At 43.1% G+C, this 25,583-nt stretch overlaps 1 non-coding gene across 1 annotated transcript; it reads right to left on the reverse strand.

Moving 5' to 3' along the window:
* Positions 1-10,321: 10,321 nt before the first annotated feature.
* Positions 10,322-10,393, reverse strand: TRNAH-GUG (transfer RNA histidin (anticodon GUG)). The gene has a single exon. It is a non-coding gene; the product is annotated as a tRNA-His (tRNA).
* Between the last annotated feature and the right edge of the window lie 15,190 nt (positions 10,394-25,583).

Consider the following 25,583-nt stretch of genomic DNA (forward strand, 5'->3'; position numbering starts at 1 on the left):
AACTTTTCTTAGGGGAAGTTTTCTCAAGAGAAGGCCAAGATTTGAAGGTGTTCTTCTAGTGACCTAGATTCGGGTTGGCCAATCTAAAATGGATCCTATTGGTTTCGGCGATAATGAACTCAATGGGGTTGAGATTGCCGATCGGACCAAGAAAATAGTGGTACTCATGTGACAAACTTGGGATCGCGACCAGATTGGACAAATGCTACAGATGTAAACAAGAACAGAGAAGAAGAAGACAAGATGAGGCGAGGAAGAACAAATCTATTGCGAAAGGAGAGGATCTAGCCAATGGATACTTACCTCTACGTATTTGGCCGATGGCGCGATGGACGGACTGGCGGAGGACGACATCTCTGCGGGCGGAAGATTTGGCCGGAGGGGAAGTCGCCTTGAGATCGCCTGGTGCGCCGAGGGGATTGCCGGAGAGAGAAGACAAAGTTGGCTTAAGCGGTGAAAACGGAGCTAACGGTATGGAATTTCTCGGGGATGATGGTTAGTATTTAAAGCGAGGCGGTAACGGTCGGAAAAACGGAAATGAGCGATATTCTTGGAGGAACGGATATGGCAAATCCGAAACATTACCAAATATTCCGGACTTGGGGGGCATGTGTCAACAACCAAATTTGGTAATTTCAGTATCGGAGATGGAGATAAAACTGAGGCGAAATCCAAGATGGAAATCGTTCCGGAAACAGAGCAAGGATCGGCTAAAGCCCGAACCGGCTACGACCGGGTTCGGCAGAATCCGAGTTGGATAAGGTTAGCCGATTGAGCCGAGTCTGACAATGTGACGTGGTACATGTTGTCGGGTTGAGTTAATGTGCTTCATGAGGATTGCCATGCACGGATTGAGTCCTGAGAAGGCAATTATACCTATTAATTAGGATATTTCATGTAATTTCCTTAGAGATATGTTTGGGTAAAAGTCTGCCGCAAAGACTTATGGTATCTTAGAGTTTGTTAGAGATAATAGTCGTGTCTGACACGGACATATTTTGTAATCTCGGGTATAAATAGACCCCGAGCCCCATGTAATACAACAACACACGTTCAATACAATCTCTGCGCATCGCCACCCTTTTACTTTCGTTTTGTTTCGACGAGTTCCTGCTTTCGGGTTGAGCTACATCGGTTTCGATCTTCAACTAGAGGTAGAATTTGTTATGGCGGCTTGCGTTCTCGGGATTAGTGCTTCCATCTTTATGATACTCTAATCTTGTTTATGTAATTCGTCGAGTTATCATATATTCTATATAATCTTCGACAATATCGTTATCTAACCTACAATCGGCTAACATTTATGGCTAGAAGGCAGCCGATCAGGTTAAATATCAATGTTGACTTAGATTATATAGGGTATCCACCACTCTATGAAACATCCAACAGCTTAATTGTCTAGATATTGTCCTTCTTTTCATACTTAATGCTAGATCAGTTAAGTTTGATCTATTAAGTCGTGCTTAGAATTTCAATCTCTAGCCTGCTTTTGGTTGCCGATTAGAGTAGTATCGGGGTTTCAGCCGATCTTACCTGATTTAGCTTTATATTTCATGTGCTTAATTGATATGCTAGATCTGCCCTTTATGTTAAGATCTTACTACATCAAAGTATATTAGGCTTCTGTTTGATATATCTTACTTTCTTTAATATCTTAATATAGAGTGGTATCGGAGTATTAGCCGATACACGCAAGATCTATCTGATTGGCTATGCTATGAACATCTATAATTTCGTTGTTAATATATATTTCGATCTAAGTGATTTATACTGTCTCGGCATGTCGTCCGATCTATCCCAATCACTTGATTTAAGTATATATCGACATAAGGATTACATATTGTTGATATCTACAGCCGATCGAATAGATTTAGTCCTTTTTTACTTATTTACATTTGCCGATCGATTCAAATATGACATCGGCTCAGAGATAAATGATATGTCATCGGCAACTAGCCGATTGGCTATCATTTATGGATTTAGCGGCGGTTTATTTGTCTTTATTTCTTGTTGATTGCAGGATCAAATCAACTGGCACGCTCACGAACCTAAAGGCATGATTTTGGACCTGCACTGGAGTTAAGCAGATCTCCCAGGCCTCGTGTTTTTTGCATCAACACCATGGTACTTCTCGATACCAGTCGGCTTAAAACTAGCCAGCCAATCCACTCGACGTAGGTCACTTGTAAAAGCCGCCACTCCTTCGTCATCGTCATTGTAACGGTCTGGCGTATGGTGTCTTCTGTCGTCTCTTTCAGCATGGCGACGATTGAGAGTATCACGTAGGTCGATGGGCTGCCGGCGGCGAGGCGAGCAAGGCTGCTTGCGATGCTCTCGATGCCTGTCGGCAGGAGAGTGAACATAGTGTTCTCGGCAATCCCTGCCCTCGCGATGTCATCTTGAGGCTGCTATGCTAAGAGTTGGTTGATGATAATCTTCAGATCGGAGAGGCGGAGCCCGAGTTCCTGTGGGAGTTCGTACGCTTCCCGAGCTAGCCGGGACTGTTGCAGCAATCATTGTCTTTGTCTGGTTGAGTATGTCGAGAACATGGTTGGGTTGTTCCTCTCTAAGGAGAGTATCCAAAAGTGTAATTGCCGCGACCGCGTTCTGTTGTGGGGTACAAAGACTTGTGTACCATCGACGTCCTGCTGTCTGATTAAATCACGTGCTCGGTGCCCAGATGCTAAAGCTCGCTATCGTCTTTCCCCTGCCTCCTTTGCCAGTCACTCGCGTTCTTGCTGCTCACGTTGCAATCTAGCTTGCTCCTGTGTTCGTCGCTCCTGCTCCAATATGAGACGCTCGGCTTCTTGTCATGCGCTCTCCTCATTGGCCTCACGATCTAGGCGCTGCTCCTCGGTCTCGTTGTCGGCCATGAAAACGCCGAAAAAGAGTGGAGTGTAGTTATCCTCATAGTTGTCGCCAATGTCTTCATCGAGGTTGTTGAAGTTGTTGAAGTCATCATCGTAGTTGGAATCGTTGTAGTCGGTGATCTCAGTTGGATGGCGGGAGTCGACGTTGGGAGAGCTGAGGTAGCCTTCTAGTTCTTCCGTAGAAACTGATCCAAGTCGTTGAAGAATTACGCCGACTTCCCTGGAGCCAGATCGAACCAAGGTCGAAACCAAGTTGGATCTGGACCTACGGGGAGAAGGTGCCCTTGAAGTGAAAACCCCAGCTAGATCATCTGGTAGCCGCATCTAGATTGATGGATAAGCTGCTCCGTCTTGACCTAGCTCTGAAGAAGAAATCGCCGAACTCTCATCCGAGTGGTTTGGAGCCGACTCGGACGACAGTGCATTGGAGTAGATCTCAGCCGAGTTCAGGAGACCGAACGAGACCGAGATGCGATCTCCTCTTGATTGGTTTGAATCCGAGTCGAAAAGAGAAATCTTGCCGCAGCTGTCGGTGCTGAAGTCGAGGCTGCCGAAATGGTACGCCTGCCCTGGAGGGAAGGCGAAGTCATCGATACCTGTGGTGAGTCCCATCGCACTAGTCGCCGAAAAATTTGACATCACCCCTACCTAGCACGCCAACTGTAGAAACAAGAGTTCGGCAATACTAAAAGGGGGTGGTAATCAAGCTAGGAAAGTGGATGAGTTAGAAGACACAAGGTTTATACAGGTTCAGGCCTTCTCGATCAGAAGTAATACCCTACTCCTGTCTAGGGATTGATCCGCCGAGTGTATTATTGATCGTAAGATCTAGGAGAAAAATTATGCCTCTAGAGGCACTCGGACCCCTCCTTATATAGGGGGAGGAGCCGGAATTACAAGATAGAGCCCATGTTCCTTACGGACTAGGCATGTAAAGATAAATTATAGTTGTAACCGACTAGGACTACCAGGTGTTTTCTTAGTATACAAGTTACCATAACAACCGAGTCCTTTACTAAATATATTCTATCCGTATAAGGTACCCCTATACCCAGTCGGATATCCATGCCGTGTGGATATGGGGTATCCATAATCTCCACACTCGCTAACTCTTTTCTTTTGTTGCTCTAACCGCTAACCGCTAACCTTTACTTCCCTGTTGAGCTAACCTCTAAGCGCTGACCCTTACTATCTGTTGCACTAACCCCTACCCTCTCTAACCCGCTAACTATTACCCTAACCCATTGTGTACTTGCTTCTGTCTTTGGTCGAACACCTGGCAAGCGAGGGCGATCCGCGGGTCAACCATCCCCAGGCAGTACCTCGACGCCCGTAGTTTCGTGCGAGGATCACCGCCCGGTGTGACGCTACACGGCTGCCGCAAGGTATGTATTCATTATCTCCCCTTCCGCCCCTACCGATGCTCGTGCTCCCTTTATCCCTCGTTCTGCCGATGCCGACAAGGCACAGTGCCACCTGAAGGGTGAAACACCGCGCCCAGCCTCCACACCAGCTACCACTTCGCCCGCTACCGTGCCACCACTCTAGATGCATGTCCCCATGAACCCCACCGCCTGGCTAGCCCCCTACCCACTGCGCCACCCTCATCGCAGAGCAGGCGCGTGCGCGCTGCGCATGGGCGTGCCCTGTTCGAGCCCACCCGCACCCGGCCAAATGCCAAACCACTGCCTAAGGCCACCCGAGCCCCAAACCGCTCAGCGTCATCACCTACCATTCATACCGCTTACATCCCCCTCCCTAACCCCTCCGGCCGACCTCTGCCGTGGCCACCGTGCGCCCGCCACCGTGACCACAACCAGACCGCCGCCGCCACACCTCTAACCAACGCCACCAGCCGCAATCAAGGGGGGGGGGATGACTCCCCTAGGGTCGGATATGCTCCCCAAACACATGCCTCACCCAACCCAACACTAACCGAACCCATCGCCGTCGTGTGCCATTCTGGTCGCCGCCACCCCCCAACCAATCCATTGCCACACACCCACCGACCATCCTAACCAACATTAGTGGACTCGCACACTCCAGTAGGCCCCCTTTCTGCTTAATCTGAGCCCTCCGTCCCTTTTCCCGCTCTAATTCGCCGCTGCACCGTCATCGGCGCACCGCCATGCCTAGGCTGCCGCCACACCGACCTTCCTGACCGCCACGAACCTCCCTAAGCCGCACGCTGCCTCCTAGACCTAGTCCTGCCTCTCACCGAACCCCCATTTCCGGCCGCAACCACCTTCACTCCCAATACCGCCGCACGGCCCAACCCTAACCATCGCCGGCCGCCGCCCCGCGTGAGAGAATGAGAAGGAGAGAGCTGAGAGAGAAGAGAGAAGGGATAGAGACTGACACGTGGGCCCCACTCGGTTTTAATTTTCGTTCAACCGGTAAGCCGACCCCCACCTCAGTCCCACCCGTCAGCCCTTTTTCTTTTAATCAATTTATTTGGAATCCAATCTTCGAAAGCTCATATCTCCCTCATTTCAACTCGGATTTCGATGAAACCTTCGCCAAAATTCTTCTAAAATCTTGATCTTTCAAATGACTCTGGTTTGGTATTTTTCCGATTTTTCTAACATTTTAATTCCCACGTTGGATTACCAGGATACATGTGTGAGGAGGAGTGCGAGCCAGTTGAGGTCGAGGCCTTAGCTGATCAAGGAAAGTTACTACGCCCCATTCTTGAACATGTTGAGCCTATTTACAAATGTGTTGTTTACAAATAAACATGCATGCTATTTATAAATTATGCACCTATGCTTGATTAATGCCTGCCGTGATATTGTTTACACTTACATATAGAATACCTCTTTGTCGCCTTAGTCCTTTACTTATGCGTAGTCGAATATCGACAACTACTTAGCGTTGCTATTGTAGACGTCTATATATGTACAATAAGGCTATGGATGGATAATCACCTGGTAGGAGTGATTGTTGATTTGTGGGCGGAGACATGAGCGCCACCCACCACACACAAACTTTTGCGAAAATCAAAACTTAATGAACATAACTATTTCGACTGGGGCACCACGAATAGAATATGGGTGCTTCTGGAAATAGTTAGTCGCCGACCCTAATCAGTTAAGGACCGAGTCAGGAAGCTATGCAAGAAACAAACCGAGTACGACCGCATTTCATGTATGGGCAAACCCGTTGGATTAGGAAGCTCTCGTGGGGCAGCACCTCAGTCATGGTAGGTTCTGTATGTGAATGTTGAGGAAGCTATGCAAGAAACAAACCGAGTACGACCACATTTCATGTATGGGTAGATCTGTTGGATTAGGAAGCTCTCGTGGGGCGGCACCTTAGTCATGGTAGGTTCTGTATGTGAATGTTGAGGATTGTGCAGTGTCGGAAAGGTAAATGACGTCAAGAAATTAAAACACACCCTATAAGTATAAGTAGTAGATATCCCTCATCCCGAGAGCGCCAAGACTCCCCTCACCATCCGACAGTAGGTGGGTTGGAGTGCTGGGGTGCAATGGGGGTTCATAGTCCTTGGAGCAGGTGCCGAAATGCGAGAGCGACCGAAAAGCCGGGCCATGGCGAGTCTCGTGTGTTGGGACTGGCTCATATGTTGGGCAAGTCGTGGAGTGTGGGATTAAAAGTGTACATCCACTGCAGTGTGAGTAAACCAATTTATTCGAACAGTCGTGGTCATAGGAATGAGCGCCGTGACTTGTACTACTCTTGATTAGACTCATAGTTTTAGGGTTAATTGGATCCATGCCACTACAAATATGTGAAATTAGAAAAATACCACCACTATTCACGATATCGGTTGGTTGCCACAGCAATTTTGGAAATTAGATTCATGCCACTCCGTCGCGTTTTCCATCCACTTCCCGTTAACGCCGTCTCTCCGCGGTGCCGCTTCGCATTTTCCTGTGTATGGACGCTATCGCCGCTCCACTCAATGGAGGTCAACCTCGCCGTCGACGACACCATCGTGGAGATTGAAGGCGGTGGTGGCGAGGGCCCGGGGTCTGGATGTGGCCATCGACGTGTGGGATGGGAAGACGGGGGCCGATGGCGACGGCGACGCCACTGACCACGCAAAGCTCCAGAGGTCATCGTCACTGCCGATGGCAACGCCGAGCAGCCTCGTGGCGGCGATGGAGTAGTAGGGGTGGGCGTCGGTTAGGTTTTGGATCAATCCTCCTGTTCGAATGAATCAATCTCCCCGACCCCCATCATGTCGTGGGCTCACGCCCTTCTTGCCGAACGCCGCAATGATGTTGCTGTTCACCGCAGTATTGCTCGCCGTCATCGAGTTGCGCCGGCCCGGCGACACCTCCTAGCTGCTCCCACGCAACAGGACAGAGCACATTAGTTACTTGCGTGTGCAGAGCATCATGGCCATGGAGATGCATGTACACTTGGCGCTATGGCCATGCAGGTTTATGCATGTATATATGGACCAGCGTGAGCAGCGAGAGCGAGGATGTCAAGGAGGAGGAAGGAGACAACTCTGGGGCAAGATGAGCCTGATAGTCGCCGCCGTGAGAGGGCCGCGACGCTGATGACTACAGCGCCCGTAGTTGGAGCTCCTCGTCATCTTCGTCGGTTCATCCGCCTCCTCGTCATTGCTGCAGTGCTGGAAGAGGTCGATCGAACGGGTTGGGGCGGGCGAGGTGCGGCATTTTCGGCTGCCGCACCATGAGGGCGTCGGACAGTCTGGCGACAGCCGCGCTGTCAAATTGGCTTGCGGCCGTGGCTGTGACGAGGCGGTCGCGCGGGCTAGACGGCGCCGTGGAGTACGGGCTCACCGCCGTGGCCGCCGAGCATGGTGTCGGAGGTACCTCGACGTTGGCCTGCTACCGCCGCCGCCGGCGGCCTGCGGCGAGGTGAGATCGTGCTCCTCGTCCTCCGCCCACGGCGCACCTCCGCTGCACCATGAGCTCCCGGCTGGCGTGCACGAGCCCTCGGAGACGGCCAGTGGGCGCCCGTGGATGGCGTCAACGGTGTAGACGCGGTCGCTGGCGCCGCAGTCGACGTCGTCTGGGAAGCACTCATCATCGCAGAAGTCGAGGCTGCTGGCGACGCAGAGAGATGGCGTCAACGTGGAGGGATGGAAAACGCGATGGAGTGGCATGGATCCAATTTACCAAAATTGTAGTGGCACCCAACCGATATCGTGAACAGTGATGGCATTTTTCTAATTTAGCATATTTGTAGTGGCATGGATCCAATTAACCCTAGATTTTAAACCTGCTTTACTTAAGAGATGACATGGTAGCCTTGCCTACGCGGTAGGAAAGGTTGATAGATAGTTGAAAGACGATAAACTAGTGAGGGTAAACTGAACCAGGCGAGGACTGCAGAGGTGGATGAACCCTTGTTATATGACAACATTAACCTAACATGTTTTACAGTCAAAATACTAGGTCTTAGGTTTGAGAAATGATTTGTGAAATATAGCTTTATGCAAATAGCCATAGTCCTTCCTTGGAATTCCCTGTACATAAGATGCATACATTGTTAGTAGTGACTTGCTGAGTACTCCTGCGCTCACTCTTGCTTTACTCCTACCCACTAGATTATGATATTGTGGACGACCCATCTGAGACCCTCCCTGAAGAAGAAGAACGCGTGGTGACGCCTTAGGGACTAATTCTCAGTCATTGCCAGTGGGAATAAAAGTCGTACCGCCATAGCCTCGCTTCTGCTACTCTATCTTGCATCTATTATGCGGATAATGTACCGGCCCTTGGCCTATTTGGGGACTCCACTCGGATATCCTTATAGTATTAAGTATTGTAATCCTTACGCTGTAGACGCTTCTGTACTAGTAATGTGATGTGTGTATACCAACCTACTGATCCAGGGATTTGGTATTGTTAACACAAGTGGCCTTCCGCGTTTTAAAACCGGGGGCCGACACTATAGCTGGCTACAAATCTGTAGCACATTTCTCTTCTCTCTCATCTCTTATCTACTTCACATGTGCTTATAGCTGACTTATAGTCTATTATTGTACCTGCTCTAAGCAGAGAATCTTCCCATGCACACTCCATACACACCAACTAATAAATATCATGAAAAAATATAAAAAAAATCTAACATATACAGTATTACACATATTTATAAAGTCTTCTATTCAAATTCATTATATTTTTGCCGTAGCAAAAAAAGTAAAAAAGTCTGACAATTTTAAGAATAATAACCTGTCAGAATTTTATCTTTTCATTACGACTAAAATATAATAAATTCGACCATGAGATTTCATATATATGTGTAACACTATTGAAAGTATATGTCCAATTTTTCTTAGAAATTTTCGTGATATTTATTAGTTGGTGTGCACGGAGTGTGCATGAGAATATTGTGTATATAGGATATGTTCTGCTCCTTTTAATGGTAAAAGAACATCCGTTTGACTTGGCTCTAGCTTCTAAATTTAACTTATTTATAGTTGAAGTTGTGCCAAATCATACATATTCTTCAATATTTTGAGCGGAGTTAGCATAGTTGTTTTACAACATGAGGGTAGAGCTGGGTTTTTGTAGCTCCACTCCGCCCCAAAAGACCCACTGTCCTTTAATTTTTTTCGTGGATTTACACAATATGCCACTGAACTACAACTTCACCCCCCCTCCCCTCTCTCGTCCTGATGTCTTTCCTCCCTACGATTCTTCCTCCCTTACCAACTAGGGCTAGGGAGATTGGACAGCGATCGGCCGCGGGGACCAGTGGCAGCGGCTGGGTGGCGCAGCTACTGGGCGGATGGATGGCGCATGAGGGCGGTGGGCTGCGACGCGCTGGCTTAGCAGTGTTGGCGTCGGCAAGGTGGTGTGCGAGCTGAGTGGCGGCGCACGACAACGACGTCGGTGGGACCGTGGGACACCTACCAGCTGTTCGACGAAATGGCAATGCTAGACATTGTGGTGTGGAGCTGATCAATGTAGCCAAACACTTTTATATCCACCTCTAGCTTCTATAGAAGCCAATTTTCACTGGACTTGGAATTTAGAATAGGGAGTTGGAGTTTGGAGCCTACCTAGGCTGAAACGTGTATGATTATTCCTAGCAAAACTTGTAAGCAACAAAAACTAAAGTTGAGTGTGGTGTTCGGCTATTAGGGTTTGGTTTTGGGCGGTTTTGACTATAGCTTCTTTGTTATTCTACTGGCAGCCGATTGTATTGGTGCGGTGCTAGTCATCTCTTGAGTTATGTCTAGGTGTTGTATTTGCATAGTGGTGGGTTTCTCTTTCCTAGCTACTGCCTTATAGGGTTTTAACCTTGTAATTTTTTCTTACCCTATTCAATGAATCATCACACCGTATGGTGTTGGACATTCAAAATAAAATGTGTGAGATTATTCCAACCAAAACATGTAAAAAATTAGAAATAAATGTGTGTCATTATTCGAAGCAAAACATGTAAACAATTCTGAAATAAATGTGTTTGATTATTCCAACCAAAACATGTAAAAAAAAATATGTGGCTGCTGGGATTCGAGCCCAGGTCTCCACGGCCACAACGTGGAATTCTCACCACTAAACTACAGCCACATTGGTGTTGTTGCTTCAAATATAGCAATAATTGACTTTGCAAACTAAGACACAGGCCTTGTAGCTGTTTTTCTAAAAAGTCCTTGTGTAGTGGCGGATGTTTTCAAACAAGGAAGTATCTTCAAAATCATGTTTTGTTTTCATGACACCTGCTGGGACGATCCATGTATTTAGATATTTTAGGTCGAGTAAATTACGTCTACGGTATATAAACTTGATAGGTAGGTGTAATCTGGTGCAAAGAACATGAAAAATGATCATCTAGGTGCAATAACTTGGCTATACGTACATTTTGGTTAAAAGATCGATATTCGATACCATACTTTTTACGCCATATAAAAAAGAAGCAACTCAGTCCATCTTCACAAGGATCTACATGTATGTATTATGTACTGCTTTTAGTTGCTTAGTTATACTAATAAAACTATATATCGATTTGAAACTAAAAAATATATGATTATCAAAAATAAGTGCATGCAAACTAACATAATTTTCAAGCGATTCAACTAATCAACATATTTATTATCTCGGGTGACGAACATGGCAAAATACAAAATTGAATTCATGAGCCAACGATGTAGCAGTTAACCTTATAAAACCAAAATTAATCAAAGGTTTTTGACTAAAATACACGTGATTGCAATGTTCATGTACCAGTCTACTCATTTTACTCATTTTTCAAGTTCTTGATCGTACCCACCTGTTAAGTCCCTGTATCGTGGGTGTAATTTGGCATGCGTGCATACGTAGGACAAATTTAAGGGTTCGTCTTAAGGTCTTTAAAGAACCATTCACTAAATTTTGTTCAGAAAATGAATTAAGTTAACTTGACTTTTGAATCATCCTTTTCCTCGAGTAAATAATAAACTATCGCTAGCTAATTATTGTACATACCGATACAGTGCAGTATGTCTACAAAACAAAAATTTCGAGATTCCTGTGATTAAATTCTATCATGAAGACGCATAATATTGTGACAACCAAATTAAGCGTATATTAAAGGTTGATTTTTTTTCTCTGTAGAAGTTCAATAATTTCAAATTTTCTTCACAATTTCAAAGAATTTAGCTTGGCTTGGTAGTGAAAAATATCAACAATTGTTTGAAGCTAATTTCTTTCTCTTTTTCTTTGCATGTTTGATTATTTTCTTTGAAACAATATTTGTTTCAAATAAGAACATAATTATATAAATTAATTAGTATGTGTAGTGTATCTTAGATGAACTGTTTTATACTAAAGTTTATTTGTCTTGTAACCCGGCTATACCAAGAATATAATTTTGTCATGTAAATTTTGATCAACAACATCAATAAATTCAATATGATTTACATCTTCATAGTTAGTCAAACTTAGTAAAACGAACAATGACTACTTAACAAAAAAATAGTTCACCTAATTTCTTTTTGTTTTTTTGCAGTTCAAATAAACACATATTTTCCTTCTTACTGTTGTCTTTGTCACTTCTCATGTGCAAAGAAAAACTCTTCGCGCAAGGGATACATCATGCCATCACTCATATATACATGTATGTTATTTGTCATTATTCTCAGTCTGTGTATTGCTCCATTTATAGGCCATATTTTATCTACTTATTTAGTTTACATATAGGTGCAATGCCACATTGCTCTTTCCTCATGCATGGGACATAGGGTCCAAAATGCTTTTCCCAAAACATATTCTTCATTAACACATCTAATTAGAATATTAACCATGTAATATATATGTATGGAACACATGGTGTTGGTGAATGGGAACTGGGGTCCCTATTTCCCTGGCAAAACAATTATAAATAAATTAAATAGCATGTTTAAACCATCTTTAAAAATAAATAAGCTATCCCTAGGGCGATGTGGCTAGGGGTGGGCCCTAGGCCCACCTTGGGCTGTGTGAGTCCAACATTTCTCAGCAAGAGGAGTGTAGAGACCTATAAAATCTACATCTTAAGAATCTAACCTAAGGTCTGCCTCGGACCCGGTCTTCTCCTGGGTTTCGGGCTCACCTTAGTCCTTGTAAGTCCTACGTTCCTGAATGAGAAGAGAGTAGAGACCGGCCTACAAGATCTACATGTCAAGAATGAAGCCTAAGGTCTGCCTTAGACCTGGTCTTGTCCTATGTCCCGGGCTCACCTTAGTCCTTGTAAGTCCTACATTCTTCAGTGAGAAGAGCATAGAGACCTACAACATCTATATGTTAAGAATGTGGCCTAAGGTCTGCCTCGGACCCGGTCTTCTCCTTGGTCCCGAGCTCACCTTAATCCTTGTAAGTCCTACATTCTTTAGTGAGATGAGCATACAGATCTACAAGATCTATATCTTAAGAATGCATCCTAAGGTCTGCCTCGGACCCGGTCTTGTCCCGGGTCCCGAGCTCACCTTTCACCTTAGTCCTTGTAAGTCGTACGTTCCTCAGTGAAAGGAGTGTAGAGACATACAAGATCTAATCTTAAGAAGGATAAACCAGGGTCCACTTCAAACCCGACCTTGTCTTGAGTCTCGGGCTCACCTTGGTCTTTATAAGTCACACTTTCCACAATGGGGTGGAGGGTGGAGACATATGATTAAGAGATATAAACTAAGGACTGCTTCGGAACCGGCCATGTCCTAAGTCCCGGGCATGCCTTGGGTCCTGTGAGTTTTACTCTCTTCTGCAAAGAAGAGCGTCGAAACATACAAGATGTATACCTTATAAAATATCCATTCAATAAAGACATATTCGAGAAGCTTGTCTAAGAACAGCTAAACTATATCCATAAACGTGCAAGGGGGCGACCTTTAGACCAGTTGGGGAGTTGGGCATGCTCCACGGGCTGTTGTAAAGCAGTCCCCTCCGCAAGAAGTGAAACGGGTTTATGGGGAGCCGCAGCTAGTATGGAGCCAAAATGACGTGGACAAGACACTAGCGCTGAGTCATTAGCACTGCTAGCACTTTGGACGCATGTCGTACATGCCCCGGGCCTCCTGGTTAGGCTAAACGGGTAGAAGCAGAACCGTGGCATTGTTTCAGGTAGTCCGGGTTCCAACAGGCCCACCACTCACCACGTGGTGGGCTAGCTGGCGCGACTCAGCTGTCTTGGATAGAAGCCCAGGAGCCCGGGGTAATGAAGGTTTTAAATCTTATCGGGTTACTCGAATACTGTGTTTGGGAACCAGCTGGTATTGACAAGATGACTGATAAGACAAGACAAATAAGTAAGCTTGTAGCACTGTGAGCCCCTCCTTGGTCTATAAAAGGAAGAGGACAAGCTACGGATGAACGGTTGGATTTTATATATCATTCTACTTCACCTTGTAGCCGGGAAAGGTCTCCCTTGTACTGAGCTGATCTAGAGAAGACAACGAAACCGACACAGGAGTAGGGTATTACACCTCCGGGTTGGCCTGAACCAGTATAAACTTATGTGTGTTTTTCTTGGCGGGGAGCTTGGGTCCCGCAGATCCTTTCTTATTCTTACGTTTTCCTACGTCTGGTACCACTAACCCCCTGGTCAGATCTTCACACCCGGGGAGGAGTCTCCACTCCCTGTTGTCCGAGGAATCGCTCCTTCGACACATGGTAATATTTTTTCCAGCTTTATACATGTTTATATATATGCAGAGAGAAATTAATTCCGTTGCTAGCAAGTCATTAGATGTCTAAATAACAGCAATAATTGTTGACACCTATTTACAATTGTTAAGACTAGCTCTTACAGATTCATCCTACAACTTCGATCATCCGTTGATCAGCAATCCATAGATCAGCATGACTCGTAGGGTTTAGGACAGCTATTTGAGGGTATAAATGAATTAATCAACTTATAAAAAGTTAAAAGTTGTTTTCAGAAAAGTATTCCAAGATTCTTTTAAATCACTATTTAAGAACTTGGAAAGCATGCAAATGAAATCCAAAATATGATCAGGAAAGAAAAACATGACCTTAAACGTGCCCTTATAACACCTTTGTCCTAGTAAGAGTTCTACATATATTAGTTAATATTATGCTCACATTTATAACATAATGATTTCTTTCACCTAGCTACATGAACAAATAGTACAAAATCTAAATACGACATAACACAATACATCATAATTATTATATAATCAAATTCTTTGTTTTAGCTTAAACAGAGCTAAGTGATGGAAAAAATCAACCCACGGTGCCTAAATTTTCTCTCCCTGCATCACACCTTTAATTTGTTTTCATGTTATTAACAAAATTAATCATTATCCATATATATATGATTTGTTATGTGGCAAAGCGGTAGTGCTGTAGCGATCATGATCACGTTAGCTACCTCAGATATGATGCTTCGTCATGCGTGTCGAAGGCAAAGGTTTAGACATGCATTGTTTAGCGTGCCAAAACGAGAACTTCAAATGCTTTATTTATTAACAAAAGATAGATTTAATGATATGAATAATGAGTCCACCGGTTCATGTGTAAGCATAAATTAGTTAATACAGATTTTAAACTGCTAATTTAATGGTTACACAACATAATGCTGTAAACTTTATTTTGAAATAGTGCATTATTTGAAAGTAATATTCCAAAGTAATGAAAGATAGATCCGATGATTTAAATAATGGGTCCACCGATTTAGGAAGTGTAAATTAGTTAATATTTGTTAATTTAATAGGTACACAATATAATGGTGTAAACTTTACTGCAAAATAGTGCATTATTTAAAAATAATAGTACAAAGTAATACATCGGTTGGAAATTATCTTAGGTTATTAAGTTAAATGGTAAAAATATAATGGTGTAAATTTTATTTTCAAACAGTGTAAAGCTAATTTAGTTACCTTTGTTTATAAAGATTTATATGATGGTATATTTTTTATTTGCAAAATTATAATTATTTAAAATTTTAATATCAATTTTACACATGGAAAAAGAGAAAGGCAAAAAAAAAGAACGGTGAGGGAAGCGTACTGTACGTATCTACCCATGCCGTGGGAGGAGAGGTGAGAGTGTGGAGGTGGAGAGGTGGGATCGTAGTATTTAGTTTGTTTTAAGATCAATCTAGTAGTTTCTGATATTGGATCCACTGATTTAAGTGAAAATTAAGGAATAGATGTTTTGCTTTTTAAAAAAAAGGATTATCGGATCTTTTCTAATTTATTAGAATGACATGTGGTAGGTTGAGAGTTTCTTTAAGGATTTTGATAGAATTTTAGTATATAATAGATGAGGAAAAGGAAATAATATTTACATCAGTCCTCTGCTAAGCTACCTTGATTAAGCAATGCCCAAGCGGAAAATTGAATGATTGTAATATGCACACTTTGTGCCCAAACGGATTATTCTCTATGCTTCGACAAATACATTTCCTTTTAATAAAAAAATCTTCTATAATATTGATTAGACCTATTTATTAAGTTTATGTTTAAAATATTTAATTTATTCCTATAATTAAATTGATAGTTAGCTCAAAAATCTAAATCAACCGGTTTAAACAGATTATTTTATTATAGGTATTAATTAAATATTTTAAAACGTAAACTTAAAACAAGTAATCTAAGTAATACTCCCTCTATGTTTCATGTTATACAACGCTTTGACTTATTTTCTAGTAAAAGTTGATCAAGTTTAAAAAAACATAACGGCATTTTCATTTCAACACATAACAAATATACTATCAAAATATTTTTAATAATATATTTAATGAAACTAGTCTGGCGGTGTAAATGTTACTAAACTTTTAGATAAATTTGAAAAATTATTAGAAAAAATCAAAACGACTTAAATATAAAATGAAACGAAGGGAGCATAATATAGTAATTAAAAGAATGTATTCCCTAAATCATAAAATAAATAATCCATTTCAACAATCCAGTAAATAATAAGAAGGGAATCCATCCCCAATATGTGTAGCTCTCTTATCTCATTAAGCTTTATCAACCTAATTATTTCTAGCCTGTGAATGATAGATCAATGATTCAAATTATCTCTTATTTATTCTCTCATTAAACCATACATTCTCAATTAATTTTAGGCTCAAATTCATAAGTGGTAGCAACGTGGTGGGATATGGTCTTTCATCTAGCTGTACGAATGAATTTTTCTTTCAGTGGTATACAACGTACCCGTCAACAACAAGACACTCGCGACATAGTCTTTCGGAAATGCTCATAGAGATAAAGGTGTGTGTGCATAGAGATAAGTGTGCGTGTTTTATAAGCGTATGTGTTTGTACTGTGTTTAGAAAAAAAATGAGTTATTGCCACGGACTTTTAGCCGATCGTTGCGAAATTGGCCCAAGCCATCTCACCTTGTGCTTCGCCATCTCAACTTGTTTTTCCCCGACCCTTTGTTCTTATCGTTGCCCAAGTCTCCTTCATCAGTCATCACACGAGATACAGGTGACTGAAGGAGACTTGCGAAGCACAAGTTGATGATGGTGTATTTTGTTAACGATAAGGCTGTGAATGATGTGATACATTAATTTCAGTTTTGTAGAATACTACTAACGTACGGCACGAAGAGGAATGGAGGCATTAATAAGTACGATGGATTGTCAAGCCACATCACAAGTCAAAAGAGATTGTGAACAGAGTATAGGATTGACAAGAACAAAAGCTACACCCTGGAACACAATCTCCATAGCTACTTCAGTGCCATCCAGTAGTAACAGTTAAAGAATATTTAGTATTATAAAAATTAAAGATGTTTTTATCGATACTTTGGTATGTCATTTGTGCATGAGTCGGTCTCTAAATTTATTCGCTTTTGAAAATACATAAGAAGTCATATAAGAAATTCTTTTAAAAAAAACTTGCATGCTCACATAGATTATAATCAAACTCCAAATTGCTTCAACATTTTTGCCAAGACATAGGAAAACAATATATAGGATATGAAGATCATCCCAACAAGCATCCGAATTGGATATCAATAATATCTCAAAATAAAATCCACATATACATTTTAGATAAAAAATATCTAATAATAATACGATTAAAATAGTTTTTACCCATTGCAACGCATGGCCATGTTTTCTAGTAGAAATAAAAAAGTAAACTTAGCAAAATTGATGCTTGGGACCAGCCAAAAATTGAAGAACAGCAAAAAAAAAAAAAGAGCTTGGGACCCAACAGCGGCTGGTGGCACCCTAAAAAACGATTTTTCTATATAAGAGCTCCTCAATAGGTTGCGGACAGATTGTAAGTGTTCATGTCTGTAAAAATCGATCCCCTATTTTCGCATATGGCCCATATGTAAAAATCTATTTTCGTAGATGACACTCTTAAGAAGCCACATGGGAAAATAGGGCTATTTTTTCAGACGGGCCTCTTAAGCGACTGCACAGGAAAAATATATTTTAATATTTTCGCAGATGGGCCTCTTAAGCGACTGCACATGAAAAATATATTTTTATATTTTCGCAGATGGGTCTCTTAAAGGTCTGCCTAGAAGTCTGATTTACCTTCTCTTTCCCTTTCAACATATTCAAAAAAAAAATAAAACCTTATCTCTGAGTTTCTCTTTCCAAAATCTTCTTCTCACTTCCTCCCCTTCTTTCATTCTCACCTCCTCTCTTTCTCTCCCTCATGGCAGCGGGAGCGGCTGGCGGCAGATCCCGTGGTGACGGCGACAGCGACAACGGGGGTGGCGGGCAACAACGACGACAACGGCTAGCTCGGCACCGTCGCCGACAAGGAGGCACGCGACCAGGAGCAGGTGGCGAGGCTGTCGACAAGGCGGCGGCCAGGAAGGGGCGGGCAACGACCAGGAGTCGACCTCGGGCGACGGCCAGGAGCGGGCGGAGGTAGCTCACGTGACTTTGAGCAACAGCCGGCAGCGGGCGGCGGCGGCGGCTCGGCGACAACCAGGAGTGGCGCCATCCACGTCCCTAGCCTTGCGCCGCCGAAGATGATGATGAGGAGGAGGAGGCGGCTCGATCCGCCGCCGCCGCGAGGGCCAGATCTGCGCCGGCGTGCCACTAGGATACTAGGGTTTCTTTTTTTTTTGAGTTTTCTTTTTTTTTTTTGTTTTCACATGCAGACAATGTAAGCACCCGTACGCGAAATTCGGATTTTCTCATGCGGGCGTATCACCCGCCTATAAAAATCACGATTTTTTAGACCCTTCAGGGCATACGTGGCCTTTGGTCCACATGCGAAAATCTTTTTTCAGCTATATGGAAAAATTGTTTCCGTAGTGGTGTGGCTGCACACCAGCACCTACCCGGAAGGGTTGAAAGTGATTTGGATAATTTCCATCCGACCGGACCTTTTTTCGGATTCGGATAGTTTCGGTCGGATATATCCGGAAATTTTTGAATTCGGATATTTTTTTCGGATATGAAAATGAATATGATATAGGTGATATCCGTCGGATATTATCCAGTATTTTCCGTTGGATATCCGATTTACACATAAGGCCCATAAGCCAGCCCAACCTAAGAGGAGGCAAATCAGACTTCCTAGAAAAAATGAACTTCGAATTAAATTTTATGATACTAAATGAAATCATATGAAAAAGTTGTAAAAACAAAGTTTTATAACTCATTGAGATCTACCAATTTTATTTTGGTCATTTCTCCATATGAGTTTGATTGAACTATATAAAATTTGAATTTCAAATTCAAATAATTTTTTTGTTTAGTAAATGATTTCAAAAGGAAAAATTGTCAAAAACAAAGTTGTATAACTTATAAATATCTATAACTTTTATTTTGGTCATTTTTCTATATGACTTTGTTTGAATAATTTGAATTTAAAAATATGACAACTTCAAATAATATTTTCAAATACTAAATGATTTCAACTGAAAAAGTCATCAACAACAAATTTGTATAACTCATCGATATCTATAACTTTTATTTTGGTCATTTCTTCATCCGACAAAATGATAGTAATATTGTTTACAAAATGTACATATCTCTCTTATAGTTTATAAAACTAAATGAGAGATATGTAAACTTTATGAACAATGTTACTATCACTTTATCGGATGAAGAAATAACCAAAATAAAAGTTATATGTCTTAATGAGTTCTACAACTTTTATGTTCATAACTTTTTCAGCTGAATATATTTACTGCTTCAAAATATCATTTGAAGTTTTAAATTTTTAATTTTTAATTGATAAAACAAAGTCACAAAAAAAGGCCAAAATAATAGCAATAAAAACACAATAACATGAAAGAGCATGATTTTAAAAACACAGTAGCAAAAATCGTTTGTGAGTAGTGACGGGTTTTTATATTTTGATTAATATTCATCACCGTATTCATTTCGCTTCGTATTCGCTCCGTATTTGTACTCGATAATATTCGATTCCGTTTTCATATCCGGATTTCCGATTCCAATTTCGTTTCAAAAAAAAATTATGAAAACAAATATGATAGAGCTAGTTTCCGACCGTATTCAATCCGTTTTCATCCCTAACTACCGGCAGATGAGCTTCGGGCTAGCCGCGGCCGGCACCGGCGACAACGATACAAAAGGCAAAGAAGATTACAGCAACTCACGAGTCACGAGCTAGGTTGTTTTATCGACTTTCGATTTCGATCGGAGCCAAAGGTACGCTACCAATTTTAGACTTTTATTTTAAAATTTATAATTACACTTGTCGTCAGAAATTCTTGATTAACTTGACTGTTTTGATACCAATTAATCTTGATGGCTAATGTTAACAATGTTGTGTAGTGTCGATTTTGGTTAAAATTTTCACTTGAGACAGTAAAACTCCTTTAAGTATCGCTTCTGTGTGTTCATAGCTTGTGCCGGGTTAAGGGTTCTAAATCTATGCTTTCTATAAAGTTAAAGCCCACTAAATCTAAAGCTTAACATGCAAACATACCACCTTATCATCCACTAAGCTCAACATACAAACATATTGTCACATCCAGAAATTCTCGAACCAGAATTTCTAAGCTGAATGTGCATTAAATCCCTATCCAGGACCAGCCAGGGTACACAAACGACAATTGTTGACATACAGACCCATGTCTTACAAAAATATAAAAGATTACAAATGCAGCGGGAAAGATTAAAGCGAGCTAAACCGGGAAGCTTGACTTCAGCAGCGGGCGACTCCACTCCACAGGCAAACCTTGACGGCAGCGACGAACCAACCTCTCTGAGACAACTCCAACTGAGAAGAACTTCAACTCTGGTGTGGGGGAAAAGAGAGCAAGACTAAGTACTACCCACTGCACTCAGCAAGTCATACCGGAAGAGGAGGTATGATGCAGGATATAACCAAAGGAAGCTAGGGGTTCTTTTGCATAAAGCATACATTTCAAAACAGTAGTTGAAAGCAGTAAAACAGCTGTAGTAATTAATCAATATTAACCAATCACTGTCCAACGCTACACCACGTTGCAACAGGCCCAACCAACCACCTGAACTACACCAGTTCATTAAGCTAAACTAGGGGTGAGACTAATCACGGTGAATCTGGTTGATCGCCCATAACCGCGGGCACGGCTATTCGAATAGTTTTACTCTCGCCAGAGGTGTACAACTGTACCCACAAGACACGATTCCACACATGTCGCCATGCCCCGAAGTATCACCATGATACTGCAAAGGGGGAAATCGTGACAAGACCCTCCGCATAACCCACCCCTAACCATCCACACCACGCTAAGGTTTCACCCCCACCCCTCAAAAGGCAGTGGGCGGTCCCCTCTTGCGCCGCGGTGAATCCGGCAGCTGGACAACCGGACACCCCGGCCGACCCAACTCCATCACGCCCACCCTTGCCACCGGTGCCTAGGAAAGGGTCGAGCTATACTTCAGATCAAGCAGTTACCCACTCCCGCTTGTGGTAAACACGGTAAGTCTCCCATGGTTTCCCGTGAACCGGTCCTTAACTGCCATGGGTGCGACCAGCAAAACCATGCACCCGCAGCCCACCATTCAGTGTATTTTAATTAACTAACACCATTGCGGTGGCACCAATCCAAAACTATGCTAATAGACAAAGTCTATGTAATAATGTAGTCCCCATTTGTGTGCTAGTTGAACTAGGCATGGCTAAGCATTTCCTAAACCAACATCTAATCATTTTGATACCCTAGTTATCAATGGCATAAGGTAAACAATATATGGCTGGGTAATAGGACCCATCCCTCATGACATTGTAAAAGAATGCAACATTTAATAGAAATGCAGGATATTGGTAAATTGGGTACAATATGATCAAACGTATTGCATGACTTGCCTTGCTCTCGAACTGATGAGACCTCAACAACGTCTTCGAGAAACTGCGGATCGACGAAACGGCCGAAACCTACGCGACAAACAAAGCACACAAGCAAAACATGCTATAAGTCTACAGAAACAGGAAACAAAACCATTTTTAATGGATTCTTTGCATTTTTCTTGATGTACTGAGACTTGAATGGACTTAAACGGAGCTCGGATGAATTACTTATGAATTTTAGAAGATAAACTGTGTTTTTACTAATAAAGAAAAGTCCTTAATCAATTTATTGCGCAATAATACCCAGGGCTGACGTCAGCGAAGGGGGGGGGCGGCGCCGGCAAGCGGGGCCCACGGGTCAGCGGCTCAAAGGGGAGAGGAAGGGGGCGCCGGCAAGCGGGGCCCGCATGTCAGCGGCTCAAGGCGGCCGGTCCACGGGACCAAGGGTCCGGATCGGCCCAAGCCGATCGGACGGTGTAGGGAGCAGCCACCGGGCTCGGCCTCGGCTTCAAGCCGGCCGGCAAGCATGGTGAACGGCGGCGGCATGCGGTCGCTGGCGACGGCAACCGGCGGCGTGCGAGGCGGCGGCGGGCGGCGCGAAAAGCGGCGGCAGTGGCCGAAGGCGACGGCGCACACGCGAAGGACGGCGGCGCACACGGGAGAGAGGGAAAAAGGGGAGCAGAGGGGAGCCTCACCGGCGAGCACGGCGACCAGAGCGGAGGATGAAAGGCGGCGGTGACCCGGCGACGAGGAGGGGCGGACGAGCGGAGGCGACACCTATAGGAAAGGAGGAGAGGGATTAGGGTGGAGAGGACTACCGCAACGACCAAAGTGGCCGGCCGGAGATGGATAAAAAAGGAGAGCTCACCGGCGAGCGAGGGAAACGGGGCTTCGGGGGTGATTGGCGGCAACCAAGCGGCGGCCGAGGAGCGGACGGCACCCGCGAGCGCGACGACGGCGGCTTCACGGCGCGGCAGCGGCTCTAGCGGCTGTGGCGCACGGCCGGAGACGGCGGTAGGCGGCGGCGCAAGGGGTGAGCGGCGCGGCGATGATAGGAAGCACGGGAGGGCGCGGCGAGTGCGAAAAACGAGAGAGGAGGACGTGGGGAGTGATTTATAGGTGCGGGAGGGGGCGGACGTGGCCGGGGAGGTGGCCGATTTGGCCGGCGACGTGGGGGTGGAGAGAGAGAGAATGGGGGGAATTCAAATTCGAATCCCGCCCCTTGCGAGCGCGCGCGAGGGCCGGGAGATGCGGGGGAGAGGGCGGCGACGTGGGGAGGACGCGGGAGCGGCGCGGCGTGGGTGCGGGAGGAGCGAAGAAGGCGGCGGCGCGGACGGTTTCGGCGGCGGTTGCCGTCGTGGGGCGGGCAGCTGGAGGAAGTGGACGACCTGACAGGTGGGCCCCACCTGTCAGCGTCCCGGAGAGAGGGGAGGGAGGGAGGACTTCGGGAAGGGGAAAGGGGAACGGGCCGGCCCAAAGGAAGGAGGCCGAGCGCGGGAGGGAGTGGGCCGACGGCCCAATAGAGAAAAAAGAAGGAAAAGAAAAAGAAAAAGAAGAAAGGATTTTTCCTGGGATTTAAAATTGCACTTTGGTGATTTTTAATTGGTTAAAATTATTTCCAAGGCTCTGAAAATTCCACTAAAAATCTTGTTAATGCATTGGAGCATGGGGAACTCAAGAAAAATTCCACCACGCTATTTCCGATTATTAATTGCATTTATTAACTAGGGATTTAGCTCTAGGTTAATTAAGATAATTTCTTCGGACGATTTATTTAACAAATATTTAAAGCAAGGAAAAAGGGGGAAACTTCTGGGTGTGACACATATCACCTCATCATCCACTACTAGTTATCAAATAGCTCATGAAACATGCAATATCATCTATAATTTATTTAATTCAACAAATCAAAATGCAAAGAGATCCAATCATCACCTCTCTCATTATTTCCATAATATTTCAACAAATATATATAAATATATATATATATATATCATTTTTTATAATACTTAACATACATTCATCATATATTCCATATCAAAGCGAACATATTATTTAGTTTGTTTCATGTGTACTACTAATAAATCCTAGCTTTTCATTTTTTTCCTGTCTTCCGCTTCTTGCGATACAAATCTTGGCCAACAATATAAATTTCATCTATAATTTTCTACAAAGTATATTAAATTTATTTCTCTTCAAATATAGCTTGATAAATCAATTTTATTTGTTATTAATAATTAACATCATACTTACTCCTTGCTCGATTGTTGAAAGATATATATATTAGAAATTAATTAGTAATTCCTGCAGCAAAGCGCGAGGAAATACCTAGTTGTATATATGAGTGAAGGCACGTTGAACAAGAGTTACTGCAAAGTAAACCTGTCATAAGAATATATTTTTCCCTAGGTTGTTTGTGCATGGGACCGTGTTAATAACCAAATTTGGTAGAATATGAACCAGGTTCGACATTGGAATCAAGGCGGATTCGGCAAAGAGATGGATTCGAAGAACAGAGTATGCATCAGCTACAATGACATCGGTTGGAGTTTGCATCGGCTGAGATGGATCGGACAGAGGACAGCCGATAGAGGTGATGCAGCTGATTCCGATGACGGTGGCTTCAGAGCTGTTTCTAGAATCGATCAATGTGCTTAATGAGGATTGCCACGATAGAGATAAAGCTCTCGATAGGCAATTGTATCTAATTAAATTAAGATATCTTGTGTAATTTTCTTAGAGATATGTTTAGGCAAAAGTCTGCTGCAAAGACTTATGGTATCTTAGAGATTGTTAGAGATAAGAGTCGTGTCCAGCAAGGACATATTTTTTAATCTCGGGAATAAATAGAACCCGAACCCATGTAATCAATTAACACACGTTCAATACACTTTCAGTGCATCGCCACCCTTTTACTTTTGTTCTATCTTGACGAGTTCTTGCTTTCGGGTTGAGCTGCATCGATTCGATCTTCAACTAGAGGTAAACTTGTCATGACGGCTGGCATTCTCGGGATTAGTGCTTCCATCTTTATAACACTCTAATCATGTTTATGTAATTTGTCGAGTTATCATATACACGTTGCAATCTTTGTTAGTTAGGTTATATAATTTGTTATCGGCTAGTTCTTAATATCAAGAAGTGACCGATAGTGTTATGTTTCATTATTAAGTTAGATTTTATCACGTATCTACCATCTCTAGATGTTTTCATCATCTTGTTTAGATCTTACAATTATCTTTGTGCTTAATGCTGCATTGGTTGAGTTAGATCCATTAAGTTTTACTTATAATTGTGATATATGTCTTGTTTTATGATTATCGAGAGAGATAGTTTCGGAGTTTCAGCCGATCTTACCTGATTTAGCTATTTTATGTTTCATATGCTTGATTGATATGCTAGATCTGCCCTTTATATTAAGATCTCATTGCATTAGGGTATATTAGGCTTCTTGTTTGATATATTTTGCTAGTTTTGATATCTTAGTATAGAGTGGTATCTGAGTATTAGCCGATACATGCTAGATCTATCTGATCGGCTATGCTATAAAAATCTATAATCATTGCTTTAATGTATATTTCGACTTAAGTGACTGTCTCAGCATGGCGACCGATCTATCCCAATCACTTAGTTTAAATATACATTGAAGTAGGGATTATATGTTGTTAATATCTACAGCCGATCGAGTAGATTTAGTCTTATTTTATTTATTCATGATTGCTGATCGATTCAAAACATGACATCGGCTTGAAGATAAATGATATGTCATTGGCAACTAGTCGATCGACTATTGTTTATGGATTTAACCACGGTTTTCTTGTCTTTATGTCTTGTTGATTGCAGGATCAAATTAACTGGCACGCTCACGAACCTAAAGACGAGATTTTGGACCTGCACAGGAGTTAAGTAGATCTTCCAGCCCAGTGTGTGTTTTTCACATCAACAGACCGACAAGTCATAACAGAAATACTGCCTAGTGTAAGCGAAATTTTGTTTCTAACTGTTTGAAGCTGTCTGCTAATTGTAAGTATTTTTTTAGAAAAACATTTCAGACT

Source organism: Oryza sativa, chromosome 4 (genome assembly GCF_034140825.1).
Source record: "Oryza sativa Japonica Group chromosome 4, ASM3414082v1".
Classification (NCBI taxonomy): domain Eukaryota; kingdom Viridiplantae; phylum Streptophyta; class Magnoliopsida; order Poales; family Poaceae; genus Oryza; species Oryza sativa.